Source organism: Loxodonta africana, chromosome 3, assembly GCF_030014295.1.
Source record: "Loxodonta africana isolate mLoxAfr1 chromosome 3, mLoxAfr1.hap2, whole genome shotgun sequence".
Classification (NCBI taxonomy): domain Eukaryota; kingdom Metazoa; phylum Chordata; class Mammalia; order Proboscidea; family Elephantidae; genus Loxodonta; species Loxodonta africana.
Window position 1 is genome coordinate 158,231,876 of NC_087344.1, and position 16,882 is coordinate 158,248,757.

The following is a 16,882-nucleotide window of genomic DNA, read 5'->3' on the forward strand; positions in this document are numbered from 1 at the left end:
ATCCACCAGCAGCTCACTGAAAACCCAGAGCAGTTCTTCTCTGTCCTGTAGGGTCGCTATGAGTCGGAATCAACTCAACAGCAACAGGTGTTCTGAGATAAGTGCTTTTACATGCATTAATATTACATTTAATTCCCACCACTATCCAGTTGTTAAGTGCTGTAGAGTCAGTTCTGACTTACAGTGACCCTATCCACCACAGAATAAAATGTTCCCTGGTCACGCACCATCCTCACAACAGTAGATACGTTTGAGCCCATGGTTGCAACCACTGTTGTGAGTCCATCATCTCATTGATGGTCTTCCTCTTTTTCGCTGACCCTCTGTACCAAACGTGATGTCCTTCTCCAGGGACTGGCCCCTCCTGATACCGTGTCCAAAGTATGCTAAGGAGCATCCCGGCTGTACTTCTTCCAAGACAGATTTGTTCATTCTTCTGGCAGTTCATGGTATGTCAATATTTTTCACTAGTGCCGTAATTAAAATGAGTCAATTCTTGACAGTGTTCCTTTTTCATCGTCCAGCTTTCACATGCATCTGAGGCGACTGAAAATACTATGGCTTGGGTCAGGCACACCTTGGTCCTCAAAGTGACATCTTAGCGTTTTAACACTTTAAAGAGGTCTTTTGCAGCAGATTTGCCCGGTACAACTATCCTAGCAGCGTGTACTCTATTATCCCTATTTTAAAGACTGGGATACTAAAGTTTAGGAGATACCGAAGTTAAGGAGTTTGCTTCCAGGCCATGCACCTAACCATTACCTTTTAGAGGCTCTCCTCAAACTTTGGAACCAGACTGCCCGTAAATTTAGCTAAGCCCTGACTCAAAGTTGCAAAGCTGACATCAGCAGGTCAAGGACCGGAAGCCATTTCTCCAGACTCCCAATACAGTTCTTGTCACTACAGTATTTTCATGAAGTGTACGTCACTCAGTGATTCGTTCAGATATTTAGCCTACACATAGCCAAACATTCAGATATTTGTTGTGGTATACAGATGTGGCTCAACAAATCCAAGAAAAGAATTTTAAAAACAAGTCCTGCCATTTTGTAAATGATCGCTAGGTAGCGCCATATCATCACAAAACCCAAACAGAAGGCCCGCCTTCTGCTCCTGCTTCATTCTTTTTGCCTAAAGATATGTAATTGTAATTCAACTTCATTTCACTTTATGCTTTTCAATGCCTTTTCAAAAATATGACTATTTTAAACTTGTCCTTTGACATAAGCACAGTCAGGATGATGTTATAGTGAAGACAAATCTAGTTATAATTTGAAAAGCCAAGAGACTTTACAAATTCTTTTGTTGTACCAGTATTTTGTAGTATTAAATTCTGAATTTCACTGGTCTTAAAATGTTCCAAAAGTGGTTGAAAGCATGCTCTTCTTCGTCTTTTTTAGGTGTACACTTTGATTATTTTTAAGTAAATTTATAGAGTTGTACAACCATCGCCACAATTCAGTTTTAGAACATTTCTACCACCCCCTAAAATTTCCTCAAGCCTATGGAGTGGTTAAGTGCTACAGCTGTTAACCAAGAGGTCAGCAGTTCAAATCCACCAGGCTCTACTTGGAAACTCCATGGGGCAGTTCTACTCTGTCCTACAGGGTCGCTATGAGGTCGGAATCTACTCAACGGAGGTGGGTTTGTTTTCTGGGTTTGTATGGGTAGTCAACCCCAATATCAGCCCCTGTCCCGGGCAACTCCTGATCTGCTGACTATAAATTTGCCTTTTCTGGGCATTTCATATAAATGCAATGATACAATATGTATACTATAGCCTTTTGCCTCTGCTTCTTTCACTTAGAATAATGCCTTTGAGATTCATCGATGCTGTAATGTATATCAATATTTCACTCCTTTTTATTGCTGACTAGTACTCCATTATATCCATTTACCAGCCGATGGACTTTGGGATTTTTCTGCTTTGGGGTTTTTATGAATAATGTTGCTAAGAACATTAATGTACAAGTCTCTACATGAGCATTTGTTTTCATTCCTCTTGGGTAGATAGATACCCAGGAGCGGAATTGTTGGTTCTGGTGGCATAGTGGTTAAGAGCTACAGCTGCTAACCAAAAGATCAGCAGTTCGAATCCACCAGGTGCTCCTTGGAAACGCTGTGGGGCAGTTCTACTCTGTCCTAGAAAGCCGTTATGAGTCGGAATCAACTCGACAGCAATGGGCTTGGTTCTGGGTATGGTGAATTTATGTTTAACTTTTTAAGAAATGGCCAAACTGTTTTCCAAAGTGGCCAGACTGTTTTACATTTGTACCAGCAATGTATGAGGTTTGCTATTTCTCCATATTCTCACCAGCACTTGTTGTTGGTCTTCGTTGTTACAGTCATTCTAGTGAGTATGAAGTGTTATCTCATTTTGGTTTTAATTTGGATTTCCTTAATGACGATGTTGTGTTCCTTTTCCAGCCGTCCTCTTCTTTATAAATGGACTTCTAAAGTCTTTTTCCTTTAAAAGTTTGTATGAAACTTAAATGAAAACCTAAATAAAAACGACATTTAAAAAAAAAAAACCTGTTGCTCCCGCGTAGATTCTGACTCATGGAGACCCTATAGAACAGAGTAGAACTGCCTCATAGGGTTTCCAAGGAGCAACTGCCGACCTTTCGGTTAGCAGCCTGAGCTCCTCTTAACCACTGTGCCACTGGGGCTCCAAAAAAATAATAATAATAATAATAATTGTTATTAACCCAAGGAGATCAAAGAAATATTAATATTGTATAATGTTAAGTAACAAAATTGTATATACACTAGCATTACAGTTATGTAAAAAAAATTATTTTTTTAACCACAACAAAGGATTAGCTATGAAGACTACATATGTATGAATGCATTTATATACCCCTCGAGGTTGGTGAGGAGCCCTGGTGACGCAGTGGTTAAGCTCTCACTGTTAACTGAAATGTCAGCAGTTCAAACCCAGCAGCCGCTCTATGGGATAAAGATGTTGCAGTCTGCTTTCCGTAAAGATTACAGCCCCGGAAGCCCTATGGGCAGTTCTACTCTGTCCTGTAGGTCGCTATGAGTCAGCATCAACTTGTCTGCAATGGATTTGGTTTGGGCCTTTGGGAGGCTGGGATACGAGATTGGGGCAGTTTTTATTTTCTGCAACTAGCATGTATTACTCTTCTGATTTAAAAAATCCAATAAAAGCATTAAAAGCAGATACATAGGGAAGAAATAGTAGAGGGGATACACCAAAATGCTAATTTAAGATGGTAGGATTATCGAGGATTTCTCTTTTTTTCCATTTTTCTGTATAGCATGCAGTATTCTCCTGTCAGCAGTAGTGTGGTCATAGGCTCCACGTCTCCACATCTCCACATCGCCACCACAACATGTCTTAGACTCACTTAGTTCTCCACCTAGTTATTTTATACTGACCTTCTTCCTATAATTAGTCTTTTCCTTCTTTTCTTTATCCCCATCTTTTTGGGTATCTAAGTTCAAATTTTATAACCAAGCTATCTTCCTCCTTCATTTGACTTAACCCTTTCCTCATTGTGTTGCTTAATGCTTACCTTATCCTCAACCCTAATTCCAAATATTACTAGAAAGCAAGGACACTTCTCACATGTTCTTGCCCCTTTACAAATTCCAGGTAACCCAGAGTCCCAAGGCCTCTTGCAGCTGTGTACTTGGTTTCTGGCAGTCGCCCTGAGGAGCACTTTTTCTGGAAGGTGGTAGCAAATGGTCCTCGGGTGGAGTCCAGGTTCTCAAGGTTGAGAATGAATACACTGCCCAGTGTTCTGAAAACATCTGGTAGGAAGTTTTAGAGCACCCTTAGATGCTGGGATCCTACAGGCTGAGCAAACTCCCGCAGGTGCTGAACTAGTTCTTACATCTCCTGTCTGAGTTAGTCTAGGAGCAGGATCAGAGCAACCTCTGTTTTGTGCCAGTTTTTTCAGTACTAAAATGATCTCAAAGAACTCATCAATCTTTTAAAAACATGAATTCCATTTGTTACTGCTCTACTTAACACTCTTTAGTGGCTTTCTACTGAATTTAGAATAAAGTTTAAATCTTCATCTTGGTTCATGTTGTTGTCATTGTTGTACAGGGCCTGGTGTGATTCAGCTCTGCCTACTTCCCCCTTCGCCTGTGCCATCTTACTCCTCCCTTACAGCGTTCCGGCTGTTTTGATCTTTTTCAGTTCTTCAATGTGCCAAGCTTTGTCTTACCCTATGCCCTTTGTTCATGTTGTACTTTCTGTCTGGAATGCTTTTTGTAGTTCTTCAAAAGCCTACATCCCTCCTCCTTTAGCTCTCAGCTTCAGTATCACCTCAGTGAGACTTTCCCTGGCTACTTATCTATGGGAGTCCTTTCTGTTTATTATCTATCTCAATACTGTTCGCTTTCCTTATAATATTTAAATTTCTAGTAAGTTGTCTGTTCACTTGTTTATAGTCTGTCTCCCCCACAGACTATACACTTGAGTTCCAAGAGAGCAGGGACTTGTTTCTGTTTGGCTCACCACTCACTGTATACACAACACATTGGAATGCAGTGTATATCTGTGAAGTGAAATGAATGAATCTATAGAGTGGAAGGGACCCTAAACTCATCTAGTGTGCCCTCCCAAGGAGTGAAGGAATCCCTTTCGCTTTATCCCTAATGGATTCAGCATAGAAACTTCTGGTTGCAACAAATTCTCCATTTGACTATAGCAAAATGTCAGTAAATTAAAACGTATGTTGAGTAGAAATCCATCACTCTGTCTGAACCATCTATATACTTGTTATCTGGAGTTACATATAATATACCGAATCCTTTTCAATGTCACTTTAAGTACTTGAATATGGCCATCTCATCCTCCTAACTCCATGTCTTTTCCCAGAGAAACTACTCCAGCTGTTTCAATCAAGTCTCTCCCCTCCAAACCCCTTCATGAGCACTTTTCAATGAATGTTTTGCTTAATTTGAGGCATCCCAAATAGAATTCAATATGAAAAGTACAGTGGTATACTTGTCTGTTTTATTTGGTTATGACCACTTTATATATGCAGTATGTTCTTAGGTGCTGTCAAATTGGTTCCGACCTATGTACAACAAACGAAAACCCTGCCTGGCCCTGTACCATCCTCATAATCGTTGCAGCCACTGTGTTAATTCATGTCGTTGACAGCTTTCTTTTTCGGTGACCCTCCACTTTATGAAGCATGATGTCTTTCTCCAGGGACTGGTAGCTCCTGGAAACATGTCCAAAGTACGTAAGATGAATTCTTGCCATCCTGGCTTCCAAGGAGCACTCTGGCTGTACTTCTTCCAAGACTGATTTGTTCATTCTTCTGGCAGTCCGTAGTATATTCAACATTCTTTGCCAACACCATAATTTAAATGTATCGATTCTTCTTTGGTCTCCTTGTCCACCTTTCGTATGCATAATAGGTGACTGAAAACACCATAGCTTGGGTCAGGCATACCCTAGCCTTCAAAATGACATCTTTGTTTTTTAACACTTTAAAGAGGTCTTTTGCAGCAGATTTGCCCAATACAATACATCTTTTGACTTCTTGACTGCTGCTTCCCTAGGCGTTGATTGTGGATCCAGCTAAAATGAAATCCTTGATAACATCAATCTTTTCTCCATTTATCATGATCTTGCTTATTGGTCCAGTTGTGAAGATTTTTATTTTCTTTATGTTGAGGTGTAATCCATACTGAAGGCTGTGGTCTTTGATCTTCATCAGTAAGTGCTTTAAGTCCTCTTCACTTTCAGCAAGCAAGGTTGTGTCATCTGCATATCGCAGGCTGTTAATGAGTCTTTCTCCAAACCTGATGTCATGTTGTTCTTCATATAGCCCAGATTCTCGGAGTATTTGCTCAGCATACAGATTGAATAAGTATGGCGAAAGGATACAACGCTGACACGCACTTTTCTTGATTTTAAACCACCCAATATCCCTTATTCTGTTCAAACAACTGCCTCTTGATCTATGCACAGGTTTTGCATGAGCATAATTAAGTGTTCGGGAATTCTCAATTTTTGCAATGTTGTCCATAATTTGTTGTGATCTGCACAATCGAATGCCTTTGCATAGTCAATAAAACACAGGTAAACATTTTTCTGGAATTCTCTGCTTCTAGTCAAGATCCATCTGACATCAGCAATAATGTCCCTCATTCCATGTCTTCTTCTGAATCCAGCTTGAATATCTAGCAGTTCCATGTCCATGTACTGCTGCAACCATTTCTGAATTGTCCTCAGCAAAATTTTACTTGCATGTGATATTAATGATGGTGTTTGATAATTTCCACATTCTGTGGGATCACGTTTCTTTGGAATGGGCTCAAATATGGATCTCTTCCTCTCGGTTGGCCAGGTAGATGTCTTCCAAATTTCTCGGCATAAACAAGTGAGCACTTCCAGTGTTGCATCTATTTGTTGAAACATCTCAACTGGTATTCCGTCAGTTTCTGGAGTCTTGTTTTTCACTAATGCCTTCAGTGCAGCTTGGACCTCTTGCTTCAGTTCTTGATCATATACTACCTCCTGAAATGGTTGAAAGCCAACCAATTCTTTTTGTTATAGTTATTCTATGTATTTCTTTCCTCTTCTTTTGATGTTTCCTGCATCGTTTAATATTTTCCCCACAGAATCCCTCAATGTTGCAACTTGAGGCTTGAATTTTTTCTTCAGTTCTTTCAGCTTGAGATGCAGAACGTGTTTTTCCCTTTTGGTTTTCTGTCTCCAGGTCTTTGCACGTTTTATTATAATACTTTATTCTGCCTTCTTGAGCTGGCCTTTGAAATCTTCTGTTCAGTTCTTTTACTTCATCATTTCTTCCATTAGCTGTAGCTACTTGACATTCAAGAGCAAATTTCAGAATCTCTTCTGACACCCATTTTGTTTTTTTCTTTCTTTCCTGTCTTTTTAACAACCTTTTGCATTCTTTGGAGCCCTGATGGTGCAGTGGTTAAGAACTCACCTGCTAACCAAAAGGTCAACAGCTCAAATCTACCAGCTGCTCCTTGGAAATTCTGTGGGGCTGTTCTACCCTGTCTTACAGGGTTACTTTTGAGTCTGAATTGGCTTGACTCAGCAGGTTTGCTTTCCTCATGTATGATGTCCCTGATGTCATCCCACGACTCGTCTGATCTTTGGTCATTAGTGTTCAGTGTGTTCAGTGGGTCATATCTATTCTTGAGATGGCCTCCAAATTCAGGTGGGATATACCATGGTTGGACAGATTTTATTGGAGCTTCCAGGCTAAGACAGACTAGGAAGAAGGACCTGGTGATCTACTTCTGAAAAAATTGGCCATTAAAAACCTTACGAATAGCAGTGGAACATTGTCTGATATAGTCTTGGAAGATGAGCCCTTCGGGTGGAAGACACTCAAAATAAGACTGGGGAAGACCTGCCTCCTCAAAGTAAAGTCAACCTTAATGACGTGGATGGGGTCAAGCTTTCAGACCTTCACTTGCCAATGTGGCACGACTCAAAATGATAAGAAACAACTGCAAATATCCATTAATAATCAGAATGTGGACTGTACAAATTATGAATCTAGGAAAATTGGAAGTTGTCAAAAATGAAATGGAACACTTGAAGATAGATATCTTAGGCATTAGTGAGCTGAAATGGACTGGTATTGGCTATTTTGAATCAGACAATATATGGTATACTATGCTGGGAATAACAAATTGAAGAAAAAGGCATCGTGTTCATCATCAAAAAGAACATTTCAAGACTTTATCCTGAAGTACAACACTGTAAGTGGTAGGATGATATCCATATGCGTACAAGGAAGACCAGTTAATACGACTATTATTCAAATTTACACACCAACCACTAATGCCAAAGTTAAAGAAATTGAAGATTTCTACCAACTTCTACAGTCTGAAATTGATCCAATATGCAATCAAGATGCATTAATATTTGCTGGTGATTGGAATGTGAAAGTTGGAAACAAAGAAGGACCAGTAGTTGGAAAATCTGGCCTTGGTGGTAGAAATGACATTGGAGATGGCATGATAGAATTTTGTAAGACCAACGACTTATTCATTGGAAACATCTTTTTTCAACAAGATAAACTGCAGCTAAACACATGGACCTCACCAGACAGAATACACTGGAATCAAATTGATAACATGAGTGGAAAAAGATGATGGAAAAGCTTAATATCATCACTGAGAACCAGGCCAGGGGCCAACTGGGGAGCAGATCAATCGCTCCTATGCAAGTTCAAGTTGAAGCTGAATAAAATTAAAACAAGTCCATGAGAGCCAATGTATGACCTTTAATATATCCCACCTGAATATGCAATATAAAGCTGCAAAAATTTCTCTCTCTTTTTTAACGAATTTGTCATACTAGTAATTCATATTGAGTGTGAAATCAACCAAAGCCACTACTTTCATTTTTCATGCATGAACTCAAGTCTCCTGTACCCTGGACATCTAATTACTTGAACTTAACTATGGATTCTATGTTTTGTCTTGTTAGTTTTACCTAGCATTCTAGTCTGTCTGGAGCTTTTTGCATCTTGTTCCTGTCAAGTGACTTATTAGTGATATCTCCTCTGTGTCAAGTGAACCCTTGACAAGTCTGCTCTCTTTGCCTTCATCGAATTTGCCAGTGAAAATGCTGAACAAGGCAAAGCACTTTAGCACATTCTGGAGATATGTCCTCCAGGTAAACATGATGCTTTGGGTATAATCTCTGTCAGGTATGGAGCCACATATATATTGACTTTGCTCCTTCTTTTTCAAATGCCTTGTTGCAGTTCATGCATGCTACATCTACAGCTGTCCCTTGATTTACCAGCCTGCAAAGCATAGCAGCAAAGGAAGTGAGGTTAATCTGACGTGGCTTGTTCTTGGTGAGCAGCACAGGAAGCAGCCTAGGGGCCCCAGGGGAATGTGGCTCTTCAGGACAGAGGCTTTTGCCTCACTCTGGGCTAATGATTCATTCAGTTGCATCACCTCCTGTCTCATTGGTTCACCTTGCAATGTCTGTCACTTCTTATCTAATCTGTCACTGCCTTCCTCTCCCTCTTGGTTCTTTCTCTAGATTTATATCCATTTGTATGGAAGCTAGGAGAGTTCCAAGTTGTGAGGGATTCAATACACTCCAACAATGAGGAGAGGAAAAGTTGACTCTTTTGATGAAGATCTAAGACAGCCTCCCTGGGTAGCATGGTACAGAAGCCCAGGACATCGTCTTCAAAGGAGCTGGCTCTTCCAGCTCTTCATTTCCTCTGTAGTACTTTCTCACCTCTCGTTCCTGAACTGAACTTCCACCTCAATCTGAGCAGAAGCAAGACAGGCCTGTTTGCACATGTAGTCAACAGAACTTACTCAGTTCGGCTGCCCCAGTGAAACAGAGAGGCTTTGCCTCAGTGCTGTGGGGCTTGCTGCCTCTCCTGCTGCCTGAAGGTTTCTTCCTGCAAGCATGCAGTTTCTTCCTCCTCAGTAAGTGGGTTCCAGCAGGCACCACCCACACCACTTGTACAGGAGATCAGAGAGACTCACTTGAGTCCAAGAGAAGAGTGGGGTGGGATGGGAGATGTGGAGTTCTTTCTGTGGCTTGTGGGCTCTTACTCCTGCTTTCTCACTCTCATGTGTTTCTTCTCTCCCATTTCTCTTTTACTCTTGCTTTTCCCACTGCCCTCTCTCTCCAACCCTCAATTCTTCTTCCTCAGTCCAGGGGAGACAAAAACTGTTGATGATTGGCTCTGGAGAAGGAATCATCCAGGTTTTTTGTATTCTCACCCAGAGCTCTGCATGCGTGTTTAAGCAATCTCTTTTCATCCTTAAACTTTTTTCATGGTGATACCATCCCTGCCACTTCAGTACTGGCTTATTTCTGATGGAAGAGCTGGAGCGTGGCTAAGTGGGAGGTGGGGAAATTTTGCTCAGTTCACTTGACCGTTTTCACTTTTAAGTTGTACACCCTACCCAAGTGTGTGTGTGCACAATACAAATACCAAACATATAAAACTCAAATAACTTACTCCACCTGAACCATGTTAATGGACATGAAGAACATACCTTGAGTCAATACAGGGGAAACCACAATTCAATTCATTAATTATATTATCAATTTCCAAGCTAATTATTTGCTATCTGCCATAACATTTGTTTTCCAAATGTTCCATTTACTCTCAAATCTACATGTAAATTGAATTAGCTAATTAATGCACCTATAGAGTAATAGAGTATCTCCAGATAGGAGTCTCTGGTGACTCCATTTCACATTTATTCCCAGGTATTTATGTATTTTCACTTGGAACTCTTGGATTAAACTATCCTGGCTCCTCATTTAACTGTAAAGTATTTAGGCAATTTTATCCAAATGTTCCTCTGTCCACATGGCCTTGCTATCTTGTCTCTTTCCTGAAACTTTATACTTAAAAATTAGTTATCCCTAAATTAGCCTGTTGGGCTGAGAATATCACACCCCTCAAAGATCCCATTTTGTGGCAAAGCCCATGCTTGCATTCCATTCCCAGGCTCTGTTCTCACCTCTAGCATGTTGAGAATAAGGAAGTGAGAGCAGACATCTGGTTTTGTTTTCAGGAATAGAAAGGAGAATTAAAATGACAAGCTTGTCGATGATTATGATGATACTTAACATTTCTGAGTTCCAGCTGCTTTATGTGTGCTATCTCTTTTAATCCAAACAACAACCCTATAAAGTAATTAAATGCCAAAGATTACAGGGCTGGTAAGTGGGGAAGTCAGGATTTGAACTGCAGCAGTCTAAATCCAGAGTCCATATTCCCAACTACTATGTTGCCAGGTGTATTCATTAGGCAGAGTATTGAAAAGGAGCAAAAAGTCAAAGAAGTGGAAGACCCTAAGAGTAAATAGTTAGCTGCTTTAATTTCATGACTCTGAAGCTTACTTTTTACAAGGGCTGAAATGTTTATTATTTCTTTCGTGTGGAAGGATGAATAAATATGACAGTTGCCATTTACCCTTCTGCTGCCAGATGGGAAGTCTCCTGGTTTACTACATTTGAGTGATCTATTTACTATGCCGAATATCTTTTCTCAATTAAGAAAGAAGTTTCAAAGGAGGCATTTAGACCTGAAATACCACAAGTGGATGTCTTTAACAAACAGAAGTCTGTTCTTAGTCTACCTAGTATCCAGTGCCGTCGAGTCGATTCCAACTCATAGCGACCCTATAGGACAGGGTTGAACAGCCCCATTGAGTAACAGCCCCATTGAGTTTCCAAGGAGTGCCTGGCGGATTCGAACTGCCGACCCTTTGGTTAGCAGTTGTAGCATTTAACCACTATGCCACCAGGATACAAGTCCAAATTCAGGGCATCGGCTCCAGGAGAAGGCTTTCTTTCTCTGTCAGTTCTGGAGGAATGTCCTTGTCCTCAACCTTCATCTGATCTAGGAGCTTCTCGGTGTAGGGACCCTGGGTTCAAAGGTCACACTGTGCTCCCAGCACTGCTTTGTTGGTGGTATGAGATCCCTGTCTTTCTGCTCACTTCTTTCTTTTATATCTCAAAAAAGATTGGCTCAAGACAAAATTCTATCTTGTAGATTGAGGCCTGCCTCATTAACATAACTGCCACCTATTCCACCTCATGAACATCATAGAGGTAGGATTTACAACACATAGGAAAATCATACCAGATGACAAACTGGTGGGCAATCATACAATATTGGGAATTATGGCCTAGCCAAATTGATACACATATTTTGGGAGGACACAATTCAATCCATGACAATCCCCAATAGCTGATTTGGGGGCTAGCAGGTATTTGGCCTATCCTTCAGGCATAAAGGCCATTCTGACATCAGCACCCTTTTATTGGGCTCGTCATATCTTGGGTATTGAGAATGGAAGAATCCTCAAAACAATTTCCTGCTGCCAGCAGAATGGTGCAAATAGCTGCTGTTGGACAAACCATTAAACAGTATAAAGATTCCCTAGTAACAAACTTAAGAACTTGTAATAAAATATACTCTCATGTATCTATTTGAACAGCATCACAAGGCAGCACAGAGAAGCCATTCAATCAACATGTGTTGGGCTGAATGGAAATCTGTAAAAACTGGGAGAAAGGCTGCAAAGGGGTCCCCTATTCCTCCGCTCTAACTTTATCTCCTCTTTACAGCACAAACTGGCACTTAGAGATCGTGTGACAAAACAAGCACCTATGATCATTTTCTGTCCCAATGATCCTCTCATTACTTTGTGAGTACAGATCTTTGCTCATAATGACATTATAGAACCTTTACAACTGGAGGGAGCAAGCTGAGCAAGCTGTGACAGAAAGAACATTGCCTTTGGGCTCTTCAGACCTGGCCTTAAGTGCTAGCTCTGCCACTTAAAAGTCAGTGAATTTAGGCACAATAGTTAACTGCTTTTTCCTGGTTTATGATTAATCTCAGCTTCTTTATAAGATTGTCATAAGGATCCAATTCTTATAACATATGATGGCTGCTCAATAAAATCAATCTTAACTTCTTTCTCGTTTCCTCTTTGAGGGACGGCACTGTCTTGGTTATCTAGTGCTGCTGTAACAGAAATACCACAAGTGGATGGCTTTAACAAACAAAAATGTATTCTCATACAGTCTAGGAGGCTAGGAGTCCAAATTCAGGACTCCAGCTCCTGGAGAAGGCTTTCTTTCTCTGTCAGTTCTGGGGGAAGGTCCTTGCCATCGATCTTCCTCTGGTCTTGGAGTTTCTTGGGTCCAAATAACATGCTCCACTCCTGATGCTTCTTTCTTGGTGGCATGAAGTCCCTATCTCTCTACTAGCTTCTCTCTCCTTTTACCTCTTGTAAGATAAAAGGTGATGCAGGCCACACTCCAGGGAAACTCCACTTACATCGGATCAGGGATGTGACCTGAGTAAAGGTGCTTTATCCCACCCTAATTCTCTTTAACAAACCCTAATCTTGAGAGTGGGGTGCTGCTCTAAAAGATACCTACCATGTAGAAGCAGTTTTGGAATCGAGTAATGGGTAGAGGCTGGAAAAGTTTTAAAGTGCCTGATGGTAAAAGCCTAGATTAACTTGAAGATACTATTGGTGGAATTATGGACATCAAAGACAACTCCGGTGAGGGTTCAGAAGGAAGTGAGGAGAGCTGTAACATTGGCGATGGCAAAGACGGTGAGAAGCAGTAGCAAAGAAATGGCAGCAGCAGGACCAGGAGACCAGCATAAGATAGCACTGAATCCTACCCATGAACTGAGAGCTGACTCCCTTTGCCCAGGAGGCTTCTTGGCAGAGTGGGGTGCTTCTGCGCACTTATTGGTAGGGCTAGGCTTCCCAACCCATGGAACAGGACAGCTGAGTGCCTTCTGCCCAAAGTTTACTGATAGAGTGAAATTCCTCTAGGCACTTATCAGTGGAGCTACAGAGCTTTGGAACACTTGCCCAACCAGGGCAGATGCAGGCAGCAAGGCCTGAAGGACCAAGAGGCCAAGGAACCAGGAAGCAGAAGCTGAAGAGACAAGAAACACAGGAAGCAGAGCTGCCTCAGTCTTAAAATGTAGAGTCATGACCTGTGAGATCTAGGAGGATAGAGCCATGGCCTCTGGGATTTCAAAGGGTGGGGTGCAGCTTCCTAGGTTTCAAAGCTTCAGATCTTCACCAACTCAGTTCTGGAGTGTGGGTCTGCCTTTCACAAGTGCCAGTGGGGTGGGGTCAGATCCAATGCTCAAAGCTGAGGGGGTGCGGTTGCCATGTCCAAGGGGCAGAAGAACAGGGCCTGCTTGGACCAAGGGGATGGAGTTTCCACTCAGGTGGACTAGAAGAATGGGATTGCCCAAATGTGAGGCAGCAGAGTTGCTCTTCCAGTGGGTCTGGAAGGCAGAGCTGAAGCCCAGGACTGAGGGTCCTCCATCCAGAATCCAAAGAGTATGGCCAACACTCAGAGTCTGGAGGGTAGGGCTATTGTGTAAGTGGTCTCAGAGAACAGAGGGTTATTTTCAAGCCTTGAGAGCTAATGTAATGTGTTCTGCTGACTTGCTTGGTGACCGTTATCTCTTCTTTCCCTCCAATTTCTTCCATTTGTAATGGAAATGTCTACCTTATGCTTATTCTACCATTGTACTTTGGAAGTAGATAACTTGTTTTCTAAATTTCACAGAAGAGGAATTTTGCGGAAGATGAGGTTTTGGACTTGGAGTTGATTTCAGGAGGTAACATATGATTAGGAACCAATGGTACTGAAGGAAGAAGTCCAAGCTGCAGTGAAGGCATTGGCAAAAAACAAGGCTCTGGGAATTGATGGAATATCAGCTGAGATGAATTATCAAACGGATGCGGTGCTGAAAGCTCACTCATCTATGCCCAGAAATTTAGAAGACAGCTACCTGGCCAACTGCCCAGAAGAGATCCATTTTTATACGTATTCCAAAGAGAAAGATGATCCAACCAAATGCGGAAATTATTGAACAAGAGCATTAATATCACATGCAAGTAAATTTCGCTGCAGACCATTCAAAAGCGATCGCAGCAGTACATTGACAGGAAACTGCCAGAAATTGAATACAAATTCAGAAGATGACTTGGAACAAGGGATATCATTGGTGATGTCAGTGGATCCTGGATGAAGGTAGAGAATACCAGAAAGATGTTTCCCAGTGTTTTGTTGACTATGCAAAGACATTCGATTCTGTGTATCATAACAAATTATGGATAACATTGTAAAGAATGGGAATTCCAGAACACTTAATTGTGCTCATGAGGAATCTGTACATGGACCAAGAGGCAATCATTCAAAAAGAACAAGAGGATACTTTATGGTTTAAAATCAGGAAAGGTGTGCGTCACTTTTGTTTCCTTTCACCATACCTATTGAATCTGTATGCTGAGTTAATAATCTGAGAAGCTGGACTATGTGAAGAAGAATGGGGCATCAGGTTTGGAGGAAGACTCATTAACAACCTGTGTTATGCAGATGACACAATATTGCTTGCTGACAGTGAAGAGGACTTGAAGCACCTACTGATAAAGATCAAAGGCCACAGCCTTCAGCATGGGTTACACATCAACATAAAACAAAAATCCTAGCAACTAGACCAATAAGCAACATCATGATAAATGGAGAAAAGATTGAAGTTGTCAAGGATTTCATTTTATTTGGATCCACAATGAACAGCCATGGAAGCAGCAGTCAAGAAATCAAAAGACGCATTGCATTGGGCAGATGGGCTGCAAAAGACCTCTTTAAAGTGTTAAACAGTAAAGATGTCATCTTGAGGACTAGGGTGTGCCTGACCCAAGCCATGGTGTTTTCAATTGCCTCATATGCATGAGAAGGCTAGACAGTGAATAAAGAAGACTGAAGAAGAGTTGATGCCTTTGAATTGTGGTGTTGGCAAAGAATATTGAATATACCGTGAACCACCAAAGAAAGAACAAATTTGTCTTGGAATTAAGTACAACCAGAATGCTCCTTAGAAGTAAGGATGGTGAGACTTCATCTCATGTACTTTGGACATGTTATCAGGAGGGATCAGTCCCTGGAGAAGGCCATCGAGCTTGGTAAAGTACAGGGTCAGTGAAAAAGAGTAAGACCCTCAGTGAGATGAATTGACACAGTGGCTGCAACAGTTGGGCTCAAGCATAGCAAAAATTGTGAGGATGGTGCAGGACCGGGCACTGTTTCATCCTGTTGTGCATAGGGTCACTATGAGTTGGAACCAACTGGACGGTACCTAACAACAACAACAACAGAATCCAGCCTAAGACAGACAGTCAACGAAAATGAAGGACACCCTCAGTGAGACTGATGAACACAATGGCTCACAACAATGGATTGAGCACACCAACGTTCGTGAAGATGGCGCAGGACTGGGCAACATTTCATTTGGTACACGTAAGGTCACCATAAGTTAGAGCCAACTGAACGTCAACTAATAACAACACCACCACCCACGAAACTACCACTCAGATCAAGATACAGAACATTTCAACTGTCCCAGAAGGCTCTTTTATGCTCCTTCCCAATCAATACTTTCCCTACCAGAAGAAATCGTTATTCTGACTTCTGTCACCATGCATTAGTTTTGCTGGTTCCTGAACTTCATATAAATAAAATCATACAGTACATACCCCTCTGTGTTTGACTTCTTTCACTTAACACAATGAGGTTGTAGTGTATGTCAATGGTTTGTTGTATTACTATACAGTATTCCATGGTGTGTATAAACTACAATTTATTTTTCCATTCACCTCTTGAAGGACTACTGTTTACAATTTTTAGCAATGATGAATAAAGATGCTATGATTATTCTTGTACTTGTCTTTTGGTGAACACAGGCATTCATTTCTCTTGGGTTAATACCTGGGGTAGAATTACTGGGCCATAGGGTACGTGTACGTTTAACTTTATTAGAAATTACCAAATTATTTTACAAAACAATTAAACAAATTTACACTCCCATCAGCAATGTTTCAGAGTTCCAAACCAAACCCACTGCTGTCAAGTTGATTCTAACTCATATCTACCCTATAGGACAGACCAGAACTGCCCGATAGGGTTTCCAAGGAATGGCTAGTAGATTCAAACTGCCAAACTTTTGGTTAGCAGCCAAGCTCTTAAACACTGTGCCACCAGGGCTTCCTCAGAGTTCCAGTTACTCCAAATTCTTACCAGCATTTGATATTGTCAACCTTTTTAATATTAGCCACCCTCATGGTCTCGGGGGACATTTAGCTCAATTGGCATAACATAGTTTATAAAGAAAATGTTCTACATCCTACTTTCGTGAGTAGCATCTGGAGTCTGAAAAGTTTGTGAGTAGCCATCTAAGATATTCCAGTGGCCCAACCCCATCTGGAGCAAAGGAGAATGAAGAAAACCAAAGACGCAAGGGAAAGATTAGTCCAAAAGACTAATGGACCACAACTACCACAGCCTCCACCAGACTGAGTC